Source organism: Elephas maximus, chromosome X (assembly GCF_024166365.1).
Source record: "Elephas maximus indicus isolate mEleMax1 chromosome X, mEleMax1 primary haplotype, whole genome shotgun sequence".
Classification (NCBI taxonomy): Eukaryota; Metazoa; Chordata; class Mammalia; order Proboscidea; family Elephantidae; genus Elephas; species Elephas maximus.
In genome coordinates this window covers 55,630,048-55,636,047 of record NC_064846.1, presented here as the reverse complement: position 1 = coordinate 55,636,047, position 6,000 = coordinate 55,630,048, and positions in this window count along the sequence as shown.

Genomic DNA, 6,000 nt, shown 5'->3' with positions numbered 1-6,000 from the left:
CTGTCTGAAGAAGAATCTTTAGTTTGAGTTGGCTGGTAATAAATTTGTCTAACTTTTGTTTGCATTAAAATGTCTATTTCCAATGTTGGCATCTCCTGCCTGGAGGGGAGATTCGAGGGTAGAGGGGCTTAGAAGCTGGCAAAACGGTCAGGAAAAGAGAGAGTGGAAGGAGGGAGCGGGCTGTCTCATGGCGGGAGAGAAGTAATTGGGAGTATGTGGCAAGTTGTGTATGGGTTTTTGTGTGATAGACTGACTTGATTTGTGAACTTTCACTTAAAGCACAATAAAAATTATTAAAAAAAAAAAAGGAAATGATAAGTTAGAATCAATTCCTACATAGAAGACAAAGAATACAAGTAGAAAAACTGTACGGATGGCCACAATAAATATGAAATTCTTTTTTCTGTCTTTATTGTGCTGTTCACTGTTACCTCGCTATTGGCTGTCTCATCATCTGCTAGTTGCAAAAAGGCAGGCTGTTGAATTTTATATTGTAGTAATATTTCCTTGATGATTCTGGGTGCATTTTTTTTTCATTTAGATCACCAATGTTTCTTAGCGTGAGTACAGTGTGAACTTCCTTCTGCCAATCCCAAAAAAAAAGTCTACTTCTATTTTTGAAAGATAAGTTTTTTCTAGGCATAAACTTCTTTTCTGCAGTTATTTTACCTCAACACTATGAAAATATAATTTCAGTCTTCAAGCTGCCATCATTTCTGTTTTGAGATTAGATATCAGTCTTATTTTTGCTCATTTGAGAACAATATCTTTTTTCTTTGTCAGTTTTCAATATCTGCTGTCTTTCTGTGGGTTTCTACAGTTTTGCTACCATGGGCCTGGGTTTGGTTTTCCTCCCTCATACCCCACTATGCTTGGTGTATATATACTGTTTCTTGAATCTGTGACGTGATGTATTTTGTTACTTTTGGTAACTTTGCAATTATTAAACCTTGAAATATTGCTTCTGCACTATTCTCTCTCCTCCCTCTAGGGCTCTAATTAAACATATGTTTGATTTACATACTGTATCCCCTTTAACTTTGCCCCATCTCTTTCTGTATCCTTCATCATTTTGTCTCTCCATATTTCATTTGGAATGTTTTCTTCAGACCCTTCTTGCATGCCTCTAATTCTGCCTTGAGGTGTAACGAAAAACCAAAAGATCCTGTTGCCGTCAATCGATTCCAACTCATAGTGACACTATAAGACAGAGTAGAACTGTCTCATAGGGTTTCCTAGGATCAGCTGGTGAATTCAAACTGCCGACCTTTTGGGTAGCAGCTGAGCTCTTAACCATTGTGCCACCAGGGCCCCTCAGGTGTGTCTAATACGCTGTTAATCCTGTAATTGTTCTTAATTTCAGATATTGCATTTTTGAGTTCTAGAAATTCTTTTTATTTTTTATATTTTCCATTTGTTGGCTGAAATTTACAATCTTATTTTCTTGACAGTTACAAACTTAGTTATTTTAAAGTCTGTATCTAATAATGTCATTATCTGTATTTCACGTGGTTTGTTTGTTTTCTTTTTGTTGTTTGGCTGTGCTTGCTTGGTTTTCAATCATGTTGTCTAATTCATCTAGTTATTTTTTATTTTGTACAGGGAACTATATAAAATAAATTACAGATTTATTTATTCGAGCCCTAGAATGAAGGTATCTTCCTCCAGGAAGGATTTCTTTTTCCTGGAAAACTGCTAGATAGCAACTAAACCAAAAAAAACAAACCCAGTGCCATCGAGTCGATTCCGACTCATAGTGACCCTATAGGACAGAGTAGAACTGCCCCATAGAGTTTCCAAGGAGCGCCTGGCGGATTTGAACTGCCAACCCTTTGGTTAGCAGCTGTAGCACTTAACCATTATGCCACCAGGGTTTCCAGAACTGGAAACTCCCTTAATCCCATTGGAGACTGGGATGATGAATCTGGATTTCAGTCCCTTAGAGGGCTGGCCTATTTCCAGTTTACCCTTACTTATTTAGCATAGCTCTTGGAGGTTCCCATCTAAGCCTAAGTGGTTTGCCAGGACCCCCTTTAGTCAGCAGATCCTAACTTTAAATTTTTATGCCCTTACCTCTGTGACTCTCTGTACAATTTTACACACAGTCACAGCATTTCAACATCTTACCTGCCTTCTCAGGAATCATCAGCTGCCACTAGAAGAAATGCAGCCCCAAACGTTATGATTACCTTCTGAGATTCATTTTCACCCTGATCTTTGTCCCATAACATTTCACTGAATTATTAGCTCTTATTTTAAATTATTTTTTCACATCTTTTCTAGTTTTTGCCAGTCTGAAGTTAGCTCCAACTTAGCTAGTTTCTCGCTGACGGAAGCGAAACACAAAATTTATTTTTTCTAATGCTTAGTTGGCATGCCCGTTATTACCCTCGCTGTTATCTCTGCCCTGTGTCTTCTCTCTTGCTTCCCACGGGGAAACGCTTCTCTAATGTTCACTTAGAAAATGATGTAACAGAAACAGAAAAGTACATGTCATATGCTTTCCAGGAAGTTTTCCAGAGGGACAGGTATGGTCAGCATGGATTCAGTGCCTCAGATATTTTTTATATCTCATTGTATTCCCAGTACTCATCCATACCTTAAATTCTCATCTTTGACCATTTGCTCCAGTTTATGAGGCCCTCAAATTTCTTGCATTGATCCAGCCTTCAGCCACTTTCTGACATTTCAGTTACTCCTCTGACAATATCGTCACCTTTCTTACCCCACCACCCTCCTGTAGTAATATATATGTATTTTTTAAATATATATATTTCTTGTATATATACTCATTAGAGGTAATGTTTCTCCATAAGATAAATTTTAAGAGGGGCAATTGTTGTATTAATATATGTGAACTTTTTAAAGTTATCGGTGAACTTGTTGGGCAATAAGCCCATTCACATACTCTTCATTGGCATGCAAATAGGTATAAATATATATTTTTAAATCCCATATACTAAGATCTCTTAAAATTGAAATCATTCATGTTTTGGCCCAAAACTTCACTTTTGAGAGTGATCACAGAAAAAACTGTAAACAAGCGCATAGAATGTATCTATAATCCTATTCTTACTAGCATGGTTTATAATAGCAAATATTTGGAAGGAGTTATTATTACAGTTTGTGACAAAATTTAAATTAAATAATCTAATGTATAAATTACATTATATTAAAATTAGAAAATGTTATATTTTTTAGAAAAAAGAAGAAAAGATATATTTCAGATGATCATATTTATTCTTCCCTGGACTTCCAGCTGAATGAGATTCAACCCTCAGTTCTTGCTCTGGTAAACATGTGACCTTAGTTCTAAATTTCCACAATGTCTTTAAAGAAGAAATATGTTCATTTAGTAAATGATAAAAATCAACTGAATATTATTTCTCAACTTGCAATGACATAAAAAAATTGTTAAATAAAAAAGAAAAGGTTATAAACATTTTTACCACATGGGTACATTTTGACAATATATCTAGGTGTATGAATAATATACCTCATAGCATACAAGTGTACAACACCAAACATATTCACATTCTCTCTCTGCTTGTTAAATAAGTGACTCATTTGTCCTGTAGCTTTTCCTGGATTCTGAATTTGGTTGATTGTATCTCCGTGATGATTTGGGACCTAGTTTGCTCCTGAGGCTGGTTAGATTCAGGTTTGATGTTTTTGGCACGACCACTTCATAGGTAGTGCTGTGTTTTTCCATAACAAGGCAAATGATGTCTGGTTGTCTCCCTTTTTGTAATGTTTAGCAGGTATTGATGGCCATTACTTAAATCCCTTATTTAATTACAAAAAAAAAAAAACCCAAATCCGTTTCCGTCAAGTCAATTCCGACTCATACAGACCCTATAGGACAAAGTAGAACTGTCCCGTAGGGTTTCTAAGGCTGTAATTTTTACAGAAGCAGCCTGCCACAACTTTTTCACTCGGAGTGGCTGTTGGGTTTGAACCACCGAGGTTTCAATTAGCAGTACTTAATCACTGCCCCACCAGGGCTTCTTTATTTAATTAGAGTGTTTTAAAAGGTGATATTCAAATTCTACCATGTCTCCCTTTTCATAATATTTAGCAGGTATTGATGACTGTTACCTAAATCACTTATTTAATTAGGGGTTTTTAAATGGTGATATTCAAATTCTACCATGTTGTTGCCCGATTAAGGTCTGTGCCCTGGAGCAGCCAAGCCAATGAAACGTACTCCAAGTTAGAAAGAGTGAGAAAGTTTATTCAGGAGATGTATACCTCACCAGGGACCCAGCAGCAACACAGGCTGGAGTCCCAAAGAGCAATTTTTACATCAGAGCTTATATATCATTTTGGCAAGGATTACCTAATGTTTCTAAGCACATAGCCCACAGATGGTCATATACGTCACAAAACAACTACAAGAAACTCTTCATTAAACTAAATATATGCATGTCGGACATTTGGACTCTAATCTGTATGTTTGTAACAGGCTGAAAAAAACTTACATAAGAATCTCTTCAGCTAGTGGAACTGGCCTGCCAAGTCCACTGTGACTGAGGTAAGGAGCAAGAAAGAAAGTTGCAGATCAAAAGCCCCAGGCAGCCGTCCTAGCTGCCATCTTGCAGGCTGAAGGCCATTTCTCAAGAGAACAAAGAAGAGGAGAGAGAGATCAAGGCCACAGGAGCCGAGAGGGCTCGCACCCCTTTGGAAGTGACCAGCGCAGCTGGTGCAATAAAAAATGCCTATAGATGACCTAGAGCATCATTATGGCGTTAGTTATGTCAAGCTCTCAATCACCCACTTTGAATAGGAGAAAACATGTTGCAAGGTATTAGGGTCACAATGTCTTCTTCGTATATTAGCTGGAATACTCCTCTAAAGACAAACCCTAATCAGCAGTTTGGCTTCCTTGATATGCAGCTTGTACAAGAGAGACAGGATAAATATTTGATTTTTCCCTTTATTTACTAATTTTTTTTAAAACGATTAGTTTCCTGACATTCTTCAAAGGTCATCAACAAATTTACTTTTTTGTTGTTATTGCTGTTGTTTAATATAATTGTGAACTCATGGTTTTTTAATATTTTGATGAGCTTCAAACATTGTTGTAAGGTTTTGAGCAGAGGAGTGACATGATTCGACCCATGCTTTAAAAGTCACTCTGGCTGCTGTGTTAGAAATAGACTATGGAAACAAGGGTGAAAGTAGGGGGTCAAGTTGGAAAAAGGCAATGTAAATCCAGGAGATAGAATTTGGTGACTTGGCCCAGGGTGGTAGCAACAGAGATGGTGAAAAGTGGCTAGATTCTGGATATGGTTTGAAGGTAGAGCCAGGAGAATTTCCTCATCAGCTGGATGTGGAGTATGAGGAAGAGCACTACAGGCCAGCTCCAAGTTTTGGGGCCTGAGCAAGTGGAATTTCTGAGCCAAGTGCTCTTTGCATGTTAAATCTCACTTCCAACGGCCACACAGGAAAAGTCCCAGAGGTTATGAGTATCAGGGCTGTCCTGAGAGTGGGTCATACAGCGAAGCCAATGACTCACCAGAGGAGGGAATCTGAGGCCTGGTCATAATCAGTACATCGTAGAGTGATCAGGAGTGAAATGGTTTTTACTCATAAGTGCGCCCTAAGACAACATGGAGTACTTAATGCACAAAACTGATAAAATCTAAATATAGAGCACCTTAAGTGTTAGAGCCCAAAAGGAAGCTTGTTTCTAACAGTCTAACTGCCTTAACCCTCACTCCTCCCCTTCTCCCAAGCCACTAGTATTACTAGCATTAGGAACCTTAGGGAGCAACAAGTTTATGTCACTGGGGAGGAACAACTCAGAAAAGGAGGGTGAGAATGGTTGCACAACTTGAAGAATGTAATCGATGTCACTAAATTGTATATGTAGAAACTATTGAATTGATGTATGTTTTGCTGTGCATATTCCCAACAACAACAAAATAAATAATATTCAGAGAAAGAAAGAAAGAAAGGTGAAGGTTCTTTCCAGGAGAATTTTGGCAAGAGGAACCT